A 17,581-nucleotide genomic window follows, 5' to 3' on the forward strand; every position below is an offset into this window, starting at 1 on the left:
GTCAGACAGACACACATATTTGCCATGTCTGAGATTAGAATACCTACCTAACTACTTCATCACTCTACAGCAGTACACAGTTACAGGATGTGCTACAGAGATTATAGTGCTACAAACTTCCCAGAGGTGTATTTCTAGGTGGGTGACATCAGCAGCCTTGTCAAAGTTAAGTATATGACTTATAGGGAGTGTGAGTACCCTAAAAAGCATTGCTCTTTACACAGTCACGCACACACACACTCACCAATTCTGGGTTAGAACTCCTATCTAGTATATCACACTACAGCAGTATGCAGTTATGGTATGTGCCACAGAGATTACTGGGCTTGATCTCTCCCAAAGGTGTATTTCATATTGGATGACCACAGTAGGCTTGTCATAGTAGGGCTATGGGGAGGGCAGTGTGTGTGCATGGGCCATAACCTATTCATGTAGGGATTGACACGCCACATGCAGGCACACATGGGGTCATATTTCACAGGTATGTGTATACAGCTGCTAGATGACTACTTCCTTGTACAGTCATGTTGCACAGCTGGCACATGCTCCACATAGTCATAATGCTGACAGATACTGGTGGCTAGTATCTGCAGTGAGTGACATCTGCACCTCATGTGTTTGTGGCCCTTTGGCTGTGTGCTGGGTAGGACAGGCCTGGATGGCTCCTTGTCACAGGCACCTTCTTTCACACATCTATGTATGTCTACCTTTGGCTTATTATAGTGTGTTGTCTTGACATATATGTATGTATTCCTATCCATTGGGTGTGCAAGGCATGAGTGGTGCATACTGATGAATGTCTGCACTAACAACTGCAACTGCCAGATATGTTTGGTCCACTGGTGTTTGCAGACATGGCCTTCATGTGTTTAAGTGTGTGAGCATGCCCAGTATGACCTTTCAGTATGTTGTTGACTGACATTGCCTTAATTTCTCTGTGTGTGTGAGCATGCCCAGTATGGCCATCTGTATTGAATGTGTGGCTTGTGTCCAGGTAGTTTGTGCTGCAGGGCTGACCTTTGTGTTGTACACCAGCAGGTAGCATGCTGTCTCTGCAGGGTATCCATCAATTATTTTGCTTTGACTGTTACTACATTTCTGAATAGCAGGTGGGGCACACCTGACTGTTTCTACATTTCTACACAGGAGTGGGGGGCACACCTGACTGTTATTATATTACTATGTAGAATGGGGGGCACACCTGATTATTTCTACATTTCTACACAGGATTGGAGTGGGCACACCTGACTGTTATTACATTACTACATTACTGTGTAGGATGGGGGCACACCTGTTTATTTCTACACAGGGTTGAGGGGCACACCTGACTGTTATTACATTACTATGTAGGATGTAGGGTCACATGTGACAATTGTACACATTTGCTATGCCTGTACTGGTATGTCAGGTACTCCATTTCATTCTGTATAACTATCATGCTGACTTGAGGCATACCAGTGTACTACAAATCTTGGCCTTGGTTGCCCTACATATTATTGTCTGACTTCCTACCCTTCAGAACTAACATCCCACTGCCCGCCCTGATGTGGTCTGCCTGTGTAGGCCTGGGGGAGGGTTAACCATAGCCATCATTCAGGGGACATGGCACAGGCTATGTTTTGGTTTGTCTACACCTGTTCTGCTGGCTGAGACTGTTGTTGGATATGTGAACCGTCTTGGCTGGCGTGTGTGGGTCATTTGGACACACATGTCACTCAGCACATTTCCTGCAGTGGGTTTTGTCACCCTGTGTAGTACTGGCTACTATGGTGACTCCAGTATGTGTTACAGATGTTATGGTGCCACTATGGGTGTCTACTGTCTGCTGCCATAACATTCGGCCACCTAATTCCCTTGCATGCTCACATCCATACCATAGCTACAGGTAATGACACATTCTACTCCATTTGCCAATTGGTAGGCTGATTGACTTACTTTGAGGATGTACCAGACTTGCGGATGGTGCTGGAGGGCTGCCTATGTCGGATGCACATAGTATACTCCCTATACATGGTTGAGCACAAGTAGTGTCATGTTTGGCATACCATTTACTCTATGTGCGAGACAGAGAGAGGTGTCATTCCATGGGTCCCTACTGTGCCGGTGCATGTGCTATGCTTTGCCTCTTTGCCAAGGCCAGGGCATACTGGGTACGCCTCCTTCTGCTAACTAGGGCAGGCTCAGGTTGTTCCACCTTTGTGTCACTCTGTCTGTGCAGGCACTGGCATTGGTGGGGCGCTGTGTGGCCCTGCCCCATGCTGTTCCTGCTGCAGCTGTTTCCGCAGGATCATATTGTGTAACATAGCACATACTATAATAATTTGGGTACATGTAGCTGATGAATTCTGCAAGGCTCTACCGGATGTGTCCAGACACCGGAACCGTGACCTGGGCATCTCAAGCACACACTCTATTATATGTCTGGCTTGTGCATGTTCCTCATTATGGTGTTGTTGTTCAGGTGTGTATGCATTTCTGATGGGTGTCATCAGCCACGGCTCCAGTGTGTACCCAGCATCCCCCACTAAGTGACCGTAGAGGATGTCAACCATTGGCAAATCTCTGGTACAGCTGCGTCAGATGCCATATGTGGGAACTGTCATAGCTTCCAGGCCAGCCAGCACACACATTCATTATAATGCCTTGGGCATCACATACAACCTGGCAGTTAATGGAGGGGATGCCCCTGTTGTTGATGTAGGCCCTACCCTGCTCACCGGGTGGTGCTCTGATGCATATGTGCATGCAGTCTATAGCACCCACTACCTCAGGGTATTCTGCTATTTGGTGGAAGAGACACATATTGCTGGCCAACACCTCATGGGTGTTGAGGAAATAGTCATGCTCACTGGCCTATGGTGACATGGCATCCAGGAACTGGTGGAATACTCTGGATGCTGATGTCTGTGTGATTCCCATGATATACCTAGTTTTGTTTTGGGAGGTACCTGTGGCTAGCATACCTAGGCCTACACATACCTTGGTATCCACTGGGATGGGTTCCCTCGGTCAGTTTGGTGTGTCATGTGTGGCCAGCATAGCTCAACAATTTGCTCAAAAATTTGCTGTAGGAGGTCTCTGTCCACCCTATAGCATTCCACTATCTCCAGCTCATGTAGCCCCTGGCAGGTTACTCTGTATCTGTACACTCTTCTCTGTCTTCTCACTGTGGGTTGTTCGGCAGCATTCACATCCTTGCCACCCTCAGCCTCTTGCACATGTTGTTCTATGTTGCCTGCTGAAGCCCTTCTCATTTTGTAGGTTTGTTTGTTAAAATTTCCCTGCTTGTATACATTGGTGATGTAGAGTGTGGGAAAAACCAGAGGGGGAGGTGTTTGCTTAGTTTATAGTATTGTTCTGGGCTGGGCTGGTCTGCTGCCTGTGTAATTGGCTGATTCTGATACATTTCACGTGCCAGCTAAGCTAGTTCTCCTTGATTACCTTCCTACTGCTGTTTTCCCTTCCCATTACCTCCCTGTTTAAGCCCGTGTGCACGCTGCGCAAGCAGAGTGCTCAAATCTGCACACTGCTACTATTTTCTGGTTTAACTTCTTTTTTCTTCCTGTAAAACCTGGTGCACGGCGCTCACACCCTCTTAGCCTTTGTAAAGAGCGCTAGGCAGGTTTAGACACACCCCCTAGCTTAGCTGTGCTAAGATAGGAGAAAACCCGAGCCACAGGGCTCCAGTCCGCTTACAGTATGCCTGACACACACCCCCATGATGTCACCTACCTCCTAGGCTTGCACCAATCTATTCCTACTCTTATACTGTTGGAACCTAACTCCCATGCTGGAGAAACTGGGATTCACTATCCTTCCCTTCATTTGCATAGGATTGCCTGCTAATGCATAGTTACATGTCTCACACTTAGCTTCCCCCCTTAGCAACCCCTACTCACTGGCCAGGTTGTCTTCTGCCTGCCATTGACTTGCATGGCAGAATACTGATTTTAGTTAGAATGCTTATTTTAGGTTTATTTTATTATTTTCCCCCGATCTCGTTTGCGCTATGCTGCCCTACGCTTAAACAGCTGAGATCGGCTAAAAAAAAATAAAAGTTGTTTTTTTTATTTTTTGTTTTGTTTGCAATGCCAATGGCCTTATACTTGGCCATTGGCATGCTTACTACTTGATATGCAGCCTTTATTCTAAGTTGTCATAGCTCCATTTTGGATTTTGCAGTAATGTACTCGGTTACTAACCAAGTACATTTCTGCAGATAGCACTAGTCTTGCACGGACTGTTGCAAGCTTCCTGTATTGCAAAATCACCTCATTTGCATGGATTTCACCTGCAAATGGGGTGAGTTGCATACCAGGGCTTAGTCCGTGGAAGATTAGTGCAGGAGCACTCATGCACGCCCCTGCAAGCTGTTCCTGGATCGCACGGCAGACATATTGCCTGACTGAGCTCCTGCACCAATCTTGCACTCCGTGCAAGCTTTTCAGAATGTGGGAGTCTGAGTTGACTTAGTAACAGATGCATTTACATCAGTATAGGCAGCTGAAATGTCTAAATGCCATTATCATATCTGGGAACTTATGCAAACATGAAATAGTGAACTAGTACTTTAGAAAGAATCCACAAGTGTAAAATATATTTGAATTACAATACTTAATCATGTCCTGCCTCTGGACTTAGTGAACTCATCCACAATTTTCCAGTAATTTGTGTCTTAAAATTATAAACTTCTACTGGATCCTGAAATGAGCTGCTTTTAAATCTGTTTGGAAGGCATATTGTCATTATGCCTAAGCAGATGCAGTTCTGTTCTGAATACACAAAAAAAATTATTCTTGGCGAAATTTAATTTTTAGACTCAGGAAAAATACTTTCTAATATATCAGAAATTAGCTTGAATGTTGCCAGTACTAAAAATGCCCTAGAAAATATACTTTCAAAATTGAAGAATTACTCTATTATTCCTAACTGTATTTCTTCTTAACTCAGAAGTGATTCTTTTGAAAATCTGACTACAAATCTCAAGTTTTTTGCTATTGCCTTGGAGCGAGGGTTATTCATAAATGGCTGTTTCATGTAATGAATGCAGTTAGACACAATTCTAGTTGGATTTCAGTAGTAATATAAATCTGATGTTTGTATAACTGCATTATATGCATGATTAATTGATTATAGCTGCAGTGGGTTTTAAACTGGAAGTCTGTTTCTCTTGGGGTTTGATTCAGTGTGCCATGGCTTGATTTCTTTTTAATTTAACCCTTGATTTGTTTCACTTACTTCAGATAATTGACTTTCTTAATATGAAGTGCTTAGAGCTAAAGTTAATATGCCAACACCCAGATACTTATTGTCATCACATTTTTAGCATGGGATTCCCTGCAGATCCTCAGTAGGTAATGCAACAGCAATCCTTGACATATGTGTCAGACAAAATGGTCAGTAAGAAAACAATGCAAGCCCATTTATTTTTGTCCATTGGTCTTTCTGTCTGTTTCCCTCTCCATTTCTCTCTCCTCTCCTCTATTCCATCCCCTTTACAACTGTGATGCACTTTGGCAAGAGCTTCTGCTGTTTTATCAAAAATGCTGATAAAGAAAAAAAAATAAGATTTGTTCATAGGTTCATAGGTTCATACTAGGCTATCTGCCCCAGGGCATTTATAAGCTTAGCCAGAGTGTGTTTGGCTTTCACCACCCATTTTAAATTAATTTTGCTATGCCCTTTTTCGAGGTTAGTATACTGTGCCTCTGTCTAACAGTGACACAGAAGTGATACCCGGGGTAAACCTACGATCTCCCATCCACTCATCAAGATTCCTCTTGAAGAGAGTCAATGAGGGACTCTGCCTAACCTGGACTGGGATTTTATTCCAGAGTGAAGGGAGCCTTCTGGGTTATGAATCTGTCCCTCCAGCATGTCCTATTTATTTCAGTGCTGAGGTTCAGGTCTCTCGAGCACGTAGCTCGATGGGATTTGGATTTTCTGAGGTGCAGCACGTCCATTAATTCCTGGTTGGACATGGCTTTATACGTCAGGCACAGATCACCTCTGAGCAGGCGGTATGCCACTGAGTAGAGCTGGAGTTTCTTTAACCGGGCAGCATATGGCATCTGTTTGAGCCCTTTGATCCTCTTGGTGAGGTACGTTTAGGGTCTTTCCAGTTGCTGCAGGTGTCTGGTAAGGTAAATCCCAAAAGGGGCATTGTACTCAATTTTGGGCCTGATGAGGGATGAGTAAAGAGGCACGATGACCTCCCCTGATCTAGATGTGAATCCCTTCATGATTAGGTGGGCTATATAAAATGTTTTTCTAACCACTTTGGCCACGTGGTTGTCAAATGAGAGATTGCTATCAACTTGGGTCCCCAGGTCCCTAATTACTTCTTCTGTACTTAATGGATTACCACCTATGTGGTAATTTGTGGGCACTTTGTTTTGCCAAAGGGATGACTATACACTTTTGGCATTTAGCTTGAGGCCATGGCTCTGGCACCAGTTGTCTGTTTCTATGAGGCCCTTTTGGAGGATGCTTGTGTCAGCTGGAGAGTCAATTATGGTGCCCAGTTTGCAGTCATCTGCGAACTTGGTCAGCCACAGTCCTTCCATGTTGGCCTGTACCTCCAAGAAATATATACCAAACAAGAGAGGTCCCAGGACTGAGCCTTGTGGGATGCCACTTGTAACTGGTTTGGAGTCTGACATGGCTCCAGCAATTCTAACCATGTGGGTTCTGTCCTTGAGCCAGTTTGCAACCCATCTAGTGACATAGGGGTTTATATTTAAGCTGGTGAGCTTATCTATAATGCCCGAGTGGGGTATTGTATCAAAGGCTTTTCGAGGTCCAGGTAGGCTGTGTGGACCACCTTCCCTCATCAATGGCCTTGGTGACTGTTTCAAAGAAATCAACCAGGTTTAAGAGGCAGGATCTGCCCTTAACAAAGCCAAACTGGGTAGGATCCAGTGTCTGTAGGTCCCCAATATCTTTATTTATGAGGTCCATGGTGATCCTTTCCATAGCTTTGCAGACCAAGCTAGTCAGGCTTATGGGGCGATAGTTTCCAGGATCCGTTGAGGCACCACCTTTGTGCAGAGGGACCACTGTTGCTGTACGCCACTCTTTGGGTTCATATCCTGTAGTAAGGCTGAGATTGAACAGTAGTTTTATGTTTGGGTTTAGCTCTTCTTGGAGTTCATGTAGGACACAGCCCGGGACACCGTCTGGATCCATTGATGCTGTGTTTTTTTGCTTTGGAGAGGGCAGCTCTTACCTGAGCATCTGAGATGTCAGGGGGCAGCACTCTGCTGGGATAGATATTTGCCCTTTTGGTGGGGAGGGGGGGAGAAGTTTGCGCTGAACCTGTCAGCTAGGATGTTGGCAATGTCTGTGGGTTCTGTGTATTTTTTGTCATTTTGGACTAATTCGGAGCATATCTGGGAATTCCCAACCAGGTTCCTAACATAACTAAAGAAAGCCTTGTGATTATCCTTAGTGTCCTGTGCAATTTTTCTCTCGATGCTGGCCTTAGATGATTTTATGAGTGCCCGTAGTTTTTTGCTAATACTGATCAGAGATGCCTTCCCTTTTTGGGATTTTGCTCTATCATGTAGTAGCTTCCTCCTTCTATTGTATAGTTTGTTTATGGCTGGGGTCCACCAGACAGGACGTCTGCCTTTGGAGGATTGGGTCTTGATTTTATTTGGGATTGCAAGATCCATGCATTCCTGAAGGTGTTCATAGAATGCGTTTATAAAGGATTCTGCGGTCTGGGCTGTATTTTACACAGGCCCGGGGGCTTTGAAGGATTCCACCTCAGTTTTGAGGAGTGTGAAATTTGCTTTAGAGAAGTTTTTCACTGTGGTTTTCAGGGCAGGGGGTGGAGTCGGGATGTGAATATCCAGTGAGATTAGTTTATGGTCTGATCTTACCAGTGAGGGATACACTTCTGGTCTGGAGCATAGAGTCCCCATGTTGGTGATGATCAGGTCCAGTATGTTTTCCCCTCTTGTGGGAGTGGTAACAAGTTGTTCCATAGCATTTGAGTTTATAAATTCTAGGAACCTTTGGGCTAGGGTGTTGGAGCTAGAGTAATGCTCCCAGTCTATGTTTGGGTAGTTGAAGTAGCCCAATATAATGGTGTTTGGAGAGACCTTCATATTTTCCAGTGTTCTCAGGAAGGCCGAGATGTTTGTTTTTTGTAACAGTAGTTAAAATAATATTTTAACCATAATATTGTTCTAATTTATTTGTGCTGAAACAATATCACACTGGGGATGTAAAACAGGCATAGTAATCTAACTGCAGGTTTCAGTGGCCAATGGTGACTCAAAGTGGGGGATGGGGGTGGAATATAAGAAACAACAAAATGGCTGGGGATAATTGGATAATTGGAATGAAACAAAGGTCTAGTATGACAGGTTAAGGACCATTACTGTGATAAAACAACAGATGTGATAAACCACTTTTATTCACAGACTGCTTCTCACTCTTTAGTGCCACTTTATTGACTAATTATACCTTAAATATTTGACTGCAGTCAGCAAGGTCAGCCTTAAGTAAAATAGAGCCTTAAATAAAGTACGCTATGGCAACTTCATTGCACATTGGCCCCCTCTGCACCTCATCAGTGCTCTTCCCCTGTTTTTTTTTTCACATTCTGACCCCATGCATCATTCAACTCTCAGATTAACTCTTTCTTGTAGTGTTTCCCCTCCATCCTTTTCACACACACACACACACCCACACACACACACACACACACACACACACACACACACACACACACACACACACACACACACACACACACACACACTTGCCAAATACTTTTTGGTAACTAATGCAGAGGAATTAACTGAATTAAGCAGGGGGGGTCAGTGGGTTATTAGTCACTTAGAAGTCATAAGTTTTAGATGCTCTGAGGTATACCTTAGAACATTTTTATAATCTTTTGATCCAGTGATTTCCTGAACTGACAATGTTGGTAATAAAAGGAATGCAGTCTTTCTATTTTTTTCTTTAGAGAAAAAATAAGTTGTCTCTAGAACTTACTTGTCAAAGTTAACAAAATAGTTGTTCCCAATAAACTGAAAAGGCAAACAAATTATTGCAAGGATATGTATCTGTTAACTTGGAATAGGGCCTGTTTCCCTACCCTACAGAAAATATAGTCACTTTCTGTTTACTCTCTCTGATATTAGATTGAAATATAACAGTAAAAACAAAAATGTCCACAGGTTTTCATTATACAACTGAGTGTCTTAAGGAGAAAAAAAGAGGACATGTATAAAATCCGCACAGAGACAAGTACAGAGAGTGCATGAAGAGCCACACAGGAACAATATCTGCCAAACACTCAACCAGGGAACCAAATGCTATGAGATGGCAATGCTATTCATTTTGCCACTGTGCAATAATTGGTTGCTGTCTAAGACATACTGTTTAAAGTGACACAGGCAGCAACTTGTTATACTCAATGCTGATGTTGGACTGCAACAGAAAGTGAAAAATATGGTCAACTTGCTATTTTAAGGAACCCTACACACAGTCTTTTTCATCACTAACAATCACATACCCTTTAATTACAGACACTTAATGGACTGTGCACACATCTGATGTCTGATTGTGTTAGAAAAATATCCACACTGATGTATTCCAGCTATCTTCACACAAATGTTCAGTTATTCTGCAAAGCCAGAATAATGACTTCTTAATCTGAACAAATGACAGTGGTGTGAGTCACTGTCATCCATAGACAGCCTTTGCACCTAACAATTAAAGCCAAACTTACTGACTGTGTACAGCTCAGATATCAGAATGTAATAAAGTAGAAATATCAGTTGGCCATAGAAATGTATTTAACCCCCCCACACACACACACACACACACACACACACACACACACACACACACACGCACACACACACACACACCACTGTGACTATAAATTACAGTAACTTACTTGTATGAATGAGACTGCACACCTCAGATATTTGATTGTGAGTAAATTAATAAATACATACATAACTATCACACAGGAATTTATCTTCTCAGCTCACTACTATCAAAATACTGTGTGCAAACCTCTGTACCCCCCTCACACACATCTCTCAATGTGAGAATATAAAAAAAATAATGGTGGACAAAGGACAACTTTCAGGACTAGATATTGCCCTTACATACTAAGTAAGTTGACAGGGTAACAAGCTTTGCATTAGCATACTTTTCTCTAGGCTATTAAGTCTGAACATCAAATGTCTGACCTTATTTAGTAAACACAATTCTGATTGAATTATCAGAAAAAAACACAAACCATATGAGGAACAAACTAAACTATGTTGCAAAAAGTCACAGACATACTGATAAAAAAGGAAGGTTGAGACTGTCTATGTTCCCCTCACACCCATACACACTCACATACATTAATCAGTTATAGCTATTTACATAACTGTGACTATATACTTCAAATGTTTGATTGTGATAAAATGAATAAAAACGTAAATAACTGCCACACAGGAAGGTATATTGTCAGCTCATTGCTGTCAGAATAAAGTGCACATCCCACTGCAACTGCCCCCCCCCCCATGCACCTATCAACCTCTAACTTCAAGAATTAAGTTGAAAGCTAAAAATATAGTTGTGGAGAAAGGAGAAAAATCAAGATCAGACATTACCCTGACGTTGTTAGAATGACAGACTATTCATTAGCATGCTTTTTCTGAAATATATTAAGTCTGAAACTCATATGTCATACATTTATTTAGTGACTGCTGTCCTTCTTGATATGACAGAAAAAAAAGAATAAGCATGGTGAAAAAAGACAAACACATGAGGAAAAAATGAAAACTATTCTGTAAATCAGTGAAAATTGAGAGCATTGATGGTCCTCACATATACACACATACACATACACACACAAACACACAATATATATATATATATATATATATATATATATATATATATATATATATATATATATATATATATATATATATATGGGTCGACTTCAAAATACTGACTTTCAAAATCCCTGAACTCAGAATACCGAGACCAAAATCTCTAAAGCTCAAAATACTGAAACTCAAAATATCGAGAAAAAAAAACACAGTACAGCAACACGACTGTATTGCAGCATAACTACATACAGAAACATATTACTCTGCTCCAAGTATAGGCAGGGGGTCAAGCCCCCCTGCATCCCCCCATGTGGGGGGCTTCACCCCACACACCCTGCAATCTCAGAGTTGATATATTTAAGTAGCAGGGGGTGTGGGGTTGAAGGGGGGCTTGCCCCCCTTCTTATACTTGGAGAAGAGTAATATGGTTTGTGTTTTATTTGTTTCAGTATGCACTTGTGCTGGACTATAATAAGTGTTGATATCCTGTGTGTTTTCGATATTTTGAGTTTCAGTATTTTGAGCTTTAGAGATTTTGGTCTCAGTATTTTGAGTTTATGGATTTTGAAAGTCAGTATTTTGAAGTGGACCCATATATATATATATATATATATATATATATATATATATATATATATATATATATATATATATATATATATATATATATATATATATATATATATATATATATATATATATGGATCCCTATCACAACACCGACACGCCACAAACCCGACACTCAAAACAACGACACCAAAACACCAAAAACGCACAAAACCGACAGCTCACAAAACCGAACACCATAACACCGACACCCAAAACACTGACACGCAAAACGTAAACTACACATAACACACAACTATACATGCACTAACCCTAACCCAAACCCTAACCCTAAGGTTCGACACTACCGCACACTTACCTTACCCGCACCCTAACCCTAACTCACTTAACCCGCCACTAAACCTATATTCCGTCACAATCGCACACTTACCCTACCCGCACCCTAACCCTAACTCACTTAACCCGCCACTACACCTAAAGTCCGTCACTATCGCACACTCACCTTTCCCGCACCCTAACCCTAAATCCCACACTATCTCACACTTACCTGTCCGCTCCCTAACACTAAATCCCTCACTATCGCACACTTACCTGTCCGCTCCCTAACGCTAAATCCCTCACTAGCACACACTTACCTGTCCGCTCCCTAACGCTAAATCCCTCACTAGCACACAATTACCTGTCCACTCCCTAATGCTAAATCCCTCACTATCGCACACTTACTGACCCGCGCTCACACATTGCCCATGTTGGTGTTTCTGCTGTTGGGATGTAACATTGTCGATCATCTGTCTCGTCGGTCTTCTCGAGTCGGTCTTCTTAGCATTGGTGTTTTGGCGTGTAGATTAAGTCAAGGGGACCTATATATACATACATATATATATATATATATATATATAAATAAATGTGTGTGTGTGTGTGTGTGTGTGTGTGTGTGTGTGTGTGTGTGTGTATTATACACACACTTAAAAAAACACCTACATACAGAGTGAGGGGTATTTGATTCCATGCCTATTCTTCTGCAGACTCCATTACTTTTTTTAATTCCACTTCCAATAAGACTGGCACAGGTACCTGATGCAGCCTGGACAAATAGAAATGGGTCCTCAGAGAACTGCTTTTAGACAATGTACTGCAGTTTTGGAAAATGTATGAAGATATGTAACAAGGCCTAGTCAGCTTATTATAATTTTTGAGTAGATCTAATACAAAAGCAATGTCTTTCAGCTTTTCCTGGTCAGGGGTCACCACAGTGGATTATCGGTCTGCAGATTGATTGACAGTGGAGTTTTTATGTTGTCAAGTTTCCAGCCCATTACCCAATCTTTAAAGAAGGCACATGCACAAGCACCTACCTGCATGTTTTTAAAACTCACTTGACTGCATGGTGGACATGCAGACTCCACACAGAAGAAACTCCAGCCGAGAATCAAACTGGAAAACATCTTGCTGTGAAGCAACAATACTAAATGCTGCACCACCATGACCATCTTTTGAGTAGGTTTAATGCTAGTCTGTTTTTGAAAAATAACTTAGTGAACAGAATAAGCTGATTTTCCTATTTTTTTAAATGAACTTTGAAAGTGTTGAAACAACATGCATGTGTGAATAACAGTTATGTGTAGAATTCATAGGTGCATAAGTGGGAGTTCAGCTGGTCATTATTTAAAAAAAAAACAAAAAACAAAAAATACAAAACAAACAAAAAAAAATTAAGTGTTTGTGCTTCTTTTATAGGGGTATACACTACATCATTATAAGATGAAATATTGGTACTGATTAATGGTAAGGTTTAATATTTCTTCACTAGAAATAAGTTTTGAAGGCTGGAAGATGATAATGATTCAGTATAAGTATTCCCTGCTCAAGGTCTCTAAATTACTTGCTTGGATGTGAACGAAAAAAAACAGATAAGCTGAAGGTCACAGATCACTTTATTAGGTCTTTCTCCTTTTTCCAATGGTGTGAAGGGAGGAGGGGGATATGCCCCCTCATAAAAACTGCATGTTTTGAGGTCTTTCATTTGGTTGCATATTAATGGCAAATTGTCATGTTACACAAGCGATCAGGCATTGATTTTCTGAGGTTTCACAGTAGAACTGTATGATAGTGCACTTTACATAGTTAAAAGAAAATATTCAGTTTACTATTGCCACTGCATTTTGAGTGGCAGAACTCTGCATGAATTCAGTGTATGCATAGAATACTTGAGCAATCCTAAACAATGAGAATGATTTCCAAAAATGTTACACACCCATGGGCAAGCGACACTGTGTCTTATGTAACATGATGGGATGATTGATAATGCTGAATTAATGCAGAATGACAATGAGTCTTGAAACTACAAAACCATACTACTCCACCATCAACTATCTCCATGCAGGCCTCAGCATGGACAGGTTTGCAGATACCTCCTCTGCAGATGTTTTACCTCTTTTTAGAGTTAGATCAGAGGCCAGCTAAATCCCAAACAGCAGTGATATATTTATTCACAGCTGCTTGCTGGATTTCTGTGTGTGTGTGTGTGTGTGTGTGTGTGTGTGTGTGTGTGTGTGTGTGTGTGTGTGTGTGTGTGTGTGTGTGTGTGCACATCATACCTCTCAACCTCTTAGAGCAAGAAATCTGGACAAAGGCATAAATAAAAGTGGGATAAAGGCCCAAATATAGGGACAATTTTTAAATATTGCTCTTAAGAACTTGGAAAGTTGATAGAATAACAGATTTTGCAGCATATGAATTTTGGGTAGGGTATGAAGTCTGAAACTCAATTGTCTGTAATTATTTTCTTTGCCTCTAATTTGCCAAAGAAAACCAATTTAAAAAAAAACAGACCAAAAATATGAGGCAAAAATCTGGGCATTCTGCAAAAATCTGTACAGTTGAGAGGTATGGTGCACATGCATGTATGCCAGTACTAGGAATGTTTTAAAGCTAATATACTGCTTGCACTCTCTAAGCAGAGCTGCTAGTGGGTGCTGGACATTTGAGCATTGTGTAATGAAACATTTGTTACACTTAAAGAGAATAGAGGATGTGTGATTATTGTGCTTCATTCAGGGATGTACAATTGGGAAAATGGAAGCTTATATATCTTTGTGTGTACTGGTGACAGACCTGCCAGACATGTAAGGGACTGTAGCATTCTCTTTGTATGCTGGTTATTAGGATGAGTGCTTAGAGGAGGAACGCTTCTGGACCTGCATTTTACATATATTATGATAATTAGTGGGTTGACAGAGTGGAGAGCTCCCTATCAGAGGTGTAGGATCTGTTACTGCAAGTGATAAATGCTTGAAAAGTAAACTTATTCTGATTAAAAAACAACAAATTCTGAAGTCCTTGTTACCTTTAAGCATTGTTATGTAGGGGTTTACCCCCTTTGACCTCCTGCACTGATCGTCTGCATGCTGGTGATAAGCACAGTCACATCAAAAGAGTATTTCCTAATTATGGTATTTTCTCATGTGATGGGTGTTGGATCATAAAGAGAATGTAGAGTTTCATATAAGAAGTGCAAGATATGATACTGTAATTGGTAGCACTTTGAAAAAGAGACTGAAAGGAGACTGAAACTCTGAACATTGCTGTTACTTTTAAGGCATTTTTGTATAATGGCTTTAGTCTCCTTTATTCAAATCCCATCAACTTTTTATGAACATTATACATATATATATATATATATATATATATATATATATATATATATATATATATATATATATATATATATCAGTACAAGAACTCTGCATTGCTGCCCTTTAGAGAATATGTCAAAATATGTTTGACTTAGAATTAATACATTCTCCCCATGCTCGGTCATAATTACAATCCCTGGTCTTAAGACATAAACTGGCACCTGGAGTAGAGTGGAGTGGAAGCCTCCACTGTGTTACCAGAAGAAAATACAAATTCTTCATATAGCAGTATGGTACAAGGCTTTCTGGACTTGTGACACATTTCTAGACTCTGCTATTTGATAATGGATACTTATTCTATGTAACATTCATTACATATTCACTTTTAATGCTGAAGGTGAAATCAATTACTCTTAAGTACTAATAATATAGCATAAATAATAATGACAAATATTACAAGCACATTTTTCTTTGTGTTTATCTAAAATGCAGTTATGATGGAATGCTGAATCATTTATTTCTTGTTGGGTCTCACCAAAGACGTAGTAGCTTAGTAAAAGCACTATGGCCATTTGATATTTTGTAATTATATAAGGATTTTACCTCAACTCAACCAGCTCATATAGCACAGGTCTATATATTCCAGTACACTGGATTCAGGCAAATGACATGGCAGAATGAAGCAACATCACAAATTTCTTGCTTCTTTTATCTTTGAAAGTTAAGAAAAGAACCCTGTAGAAAAATAATTGTGGGAAATATGCAAGTGAAAATTTGAGAAAGTAAAATTGTATGAATCAGTCTATGGAATTCGGTCAGTGCCAACATTCATAATAGGCAGGTCTGCTTGTGAGACAGTCAGAGTTGATGTTGTTGAATTGTATGGTATTTTCTTTTGCTGGAAATGTTTTGGTCTGCCAATTGCAAAATATCAATAATGCACCAAGATATCAGTAATGAGGATGAACGCAGAGCATGTATGCTAGGTAAGAAGCCAATTTGCCAGCCTTGGCACTCCTGATGGCATCACACTTTGGGTAAAAATGGTAACACCTAATGAGATTAAAATAATTGTCAGTGGTAAGCTGAAGCAATTTACATTCATTTGTTCTGAGACATATAAAGAAAACAATATAAAAGAAACATTGAAACAGAATATGTGAAAAAGGCAGCAAAACAAGAAAAAAGAACAAGCATTTGAATAATAAGGATGCTGTATTATGCATACACTGTGCAAGCATATAAATGAGCAACTGTTTGGAAAATAGATATTGTATAATTAATATTAATTTTGTGACTGAATCTATGAAAATAATTGAACAATGAAAAATGCAACAAAAAGTAACTGTGCACTGGGAATATTCTGAATTTAAAATAAGTACTAGAAATCAAACATTTACATCATTTTGTGCTAAGCATTTTTTTTCTAGTTATGGAAATTCTGTTGAAAAGGTTTTTAGCACTCATAGCTTCAGGCAAGATTAGAGAAAAATCATTATATCAGCAGCAAGTACTGACTGACGTGTATATAGCAACGGATGGTAAAACAGAGACAAATGTCAATAAATGTCATAATGTTATTAACAGTGGCAGGTGAACATTAATCATAAGAAGCATATCTACTTTTAAATTTCAGAAGTAAACAGTTGTCAAGAAAATGTCGAAAATGATAGCTTCTCACATATTTTGTATATCAGATCTGTACAAATGGTAAACTTGCTTTAATGAATTCCTTGTTTTCACTTCTTTAGAAGTGTCTATAAATACTGCACAAAGCAATAATGCATATAGATGCAGATCAGATAACATTCTATAATGCAAAATGCCTGCTATGCCTAAATGAAGAGATGAGAGTTTGAAAAATATTTTAATGAATTTGGAGAGTTTATAATATAGAGCGGGTAATGTACCTAAAAGGTTCACTTTAAAAGGATCAAAGGCAAGATATAGCCTCTTATTCTGCACCCCAAGTATAGTCTCACTGTTGTGACATTATCCATGATCCTGAGGCAACACATTGCTTATGATGGTAAGTTACCTGGGTGGAACTGTATAAAAGAAGCATAAACAAGGGAAGTTAAAACATTATACATGTCTGAATAGATTTTGGTAGTCTGAAAACTTTGCATAATAAAAATTTCAGTAAAGCAGCAACATTTTTCACAAATAGAAAGTTGCAAGATTGTATTTAATCTATATCATTTAATATATTATATTATATTATATTATATTATATTATATTATATTATATTATATTATATTATATTACATTATATTTCCCTGCATTCAAATGCTTCATGCCATAACATCAGTAGCGTAAAATTAACAGACCCTGGTATTCGTTAGCAATCGTGAAGGCTTTCTTCAAAGTCTCCATAATTATAGTGGGTTACTGCAATGAGCAGCAGTGATCATTGAATATGCATGTTGCTTATCAAACTTACATGTTTCTGGGCATACATATTCAGTTATTAAATATGACATGTATATACAGGGAATACATTTGTTTGATAACTGACTGTA

This window comes from Protopterus annectens, chromosome 5.part1 (genome assembly GCF_019279795.1).
Source record: "Protopterus annectens isolate FY-2018-M chromosome 5.part1, PAN1.0, whole genome shotgun sequence".
NCBI classification, from domain to species: Eukaryota; Metazoa; Chordata; order Ceratodontiformes; family Protopteridae; genus Protopterus; species Protopterus annectens.